General features: G+C 48.6%; 1 long non-coding RNA gene across 1 annotated transcript in view; it reads right to left on the bottom strand.

Annotated features, from left to right (window-relative positions):
• Positions 1-2,484, bottom strand: part of LOC108448725 — a 3,269-nt gene extending 785 nt beyond the window's left edge. Inside the window, exons 1-3 of the long non-coding RNA XR_001864713.1 lie at positions 2,422-2,484; positions 1,409-1,478; positions 1-432 (exon numbers count right to left, since the gene is read on the bottom strand). The exon at positions 1-432 is cut by the window's left edge and continues 785 nt beyond it. This is a non-coding gene — a long non-coding RNA (uncharacterized LOC108448725). The remainder of the gene's footprint in view (positions 433-1,408; positions 1,479-2,421) is intronic.

Raw genomic sequence — 2,484 nt, 5'->3', positions numbered from 1 at the left:
TAACACACACATTTCAGAGCAGAGGTATGAGGACGTCTGAATCTCCAAACAGAGCCTTTAATGCAGAAAGGCTGCTGGTGAACCCACCACTCCACTCCCCACCACCAGCTTTCACCTCAAGTGTTTAAACCAGAGCTGTAACCTGGCAAAATACTTTCCAAGTAGTGAACTGAACCGGCAGTCCCCAGGACTTCACAACCCTCTCGTTGGAGTGTGCAAGGGCAGATTTTCTGGGCCAAATGCGAGGTGCTCAAGACACCCTTGCAGTGGGACTCCAAGGTACCAAACAGCTCCATTGTTATGTTGCCAGCTTGGTGAATCTACTGGAGAATGCAGGCCAGGAAGCTGAGTACAGACCAGTCTGCTCAGGAGAATGACACCATGGTCATCACCAGGCATGGTACAGGACAGCTAAGACAGTGACAGAACTATCTGAAAAAAAGAACAAATACACAATAATTGGCCTCTAGGTTAAAAAGAGAAAGGGAAATGAGTTTGTATGTTCCTGTTTAATAAAAGCTTCACCTGTTGGCACTAACCCAAGCTTTTCCTCCGTCAGGAATCCCAACCCAGTCACTTAAATATTTATACAACAAAGGAAACTTGACAACTTGTGTTTCTTAAAACCAGCTGTTGGTCTGAACAATCTCTATATAAATCCTTTCCAGGGAGGCCATGACTTCCACCACAGAGGTCTACTAAGTTCATATCAATCCTGTATCTCTCTGTATTCAGTTTATTCACCAAGTGTATTCAGATTATTGGAATCCAGGGTATAGCACTCAACTTGGAGAACTATGTTGAGCTGTTGATCTGAGACCTACTTCTCTGCATTGAAAGGTATCTCAGATGAGGCAAAACCAGTTCTTACCTCTGGCCTGTATACAGGAACTCTGGCTGAACTACATCATATGGAAGGGCAACAGTCAGTTAAAAATGAGGTGTCCTTGTCTCTAACACTATGTGCTGCAAGATACATTTTTCCTGGCACCTATTGGGTCATCGTTTTCCTGTTCCTTTTCCTTATGTGCATTTACTGGCACACAGCAAAATCTATCCTCTGCAAAGGACAGAAGCTCATGCCTAAAGCTCAGTTTTGCCCAGCTGAAGCCCACAGGCAGTCTTCATGTGCAGCAGTGATCCAGGCATCCCTGCACAACTTGCAGTATCAGGAACTGCCAAAGGACAGGACGCCCCCAACCATGCCTCCCCCAGGAACGAACTGGGGACTTTGCCAGGGCTGCCCAAACCTCTTCAGGGTGGGCCAGAGAAGGATCCCTTTTTCCAATTCCCTGTGATTTCAAATACACCTTGCTGCCACTGGTGGGCATCACATGAAGCCCTTTCAGAAGGCAACACTGGTCTCACACAGGTTTCTGTGGCTAAAAACAGTTTTCAAACCAGTTACCGTCATAGTAGGCACGTCCAGTGTCCCTCCTCACCCAGTGCTGCAGCCGGGAACAAAGGGACCCAAGGGCCTGTGAGCAAAACCACACAGGTGAGACACAAATCAAAAGCACAAACGCAAGAAACAACAAACAGCCCTGAAATACAGTTAAACGTAGATTCAAATCAAACACACCCAACCTTTTACTACAGAAATACATGACTTTGAATTCACTCCCTCTCACGGCCATTAAAACATTGTTGGTAGATCAAGTAGGTCCTGACTTTATCTCACAGGCAGGCCTTGTTCTTCCACCATTTAATTTAGGAGGATAGTATCAGTGGAGTCAATATAATGCCACTGGCTCCACTTTCTTAGTCCTCCAGATCAATCTCCGCAAGAAACTCCTGAAAAGTCTCAGAACAGACTGAGCTCTTCTAAAGTAGACTGCAGAGCCTAACCACTCAGCCAAGAAGGCAATTCCCTATTCCCGTCTTCACACTCAGTTGAATCTTTTTACTGTCCACCTGTTTCCCGACAGTAACCAGTATCGCTCATTAGCAGCACACAGCGAAGCAGCCAGGGACCATGCGAAGGGGAGGCTTCGCTTCCTGTTCAGACTCTACTGCAGTCCTGGGCCAGTCCAAGACACAACACTGCCTTTTCGCTGAATTTTCTCTCCATCGCGTTTATGGTGGTGTGCTCAGCTGCCAATATATACTGGGACTCAGCTGTCCTAGCCCTCCTTACTTAAACATTTTCCAAACAGGCTTATTTTTTAAGCTTTACTTGCTCTGATGGAAGCGATACTGAGACCTAAACTGCTTCATAAAACGGCTGTAAGGGCTGCACCCTCTGCCAAAAGGGTGCTCATCCCACAGCTGGAGCTAAATAAAAGCGTGTTTCTCCAGACGCGAAGCTGTGGCCTAAGCAGCCCTAGAAAGGCTGCAGTAGCGGGGCTCCGGGTACCTCACGAAACCAATCCCAGGGGCAGCGCCTCCCGGGCGGCAGCGGGCCCGGCGGGCAGCGCTCACCTGGGCCCCGGGCACGGGGCTGCGGGCGGGAGCGCCCCTTCACGGGAGCGCGCCTTCACGCGC

Source organism: Corvus brachyrhynchos, unplaced genomic scaffold, assembly GCF_000691975.1.
Source record: "Corvus brachyrhynchos isolate BGI_N302 unplaced genomic scaffold, ASM69197v1 scaffold97, whole genome shotgun sequence".
NCBI classification, from domain to species: domain Eukaryota; kingdom Metazoa; phylum Chordata; class Aves; order Passeriformes; family Corvidae; genus Corvus; species Corvus brachyrhynchos.
This window is presented reverse-complemented; position numbering and strand designations above follow the sequence as displayed.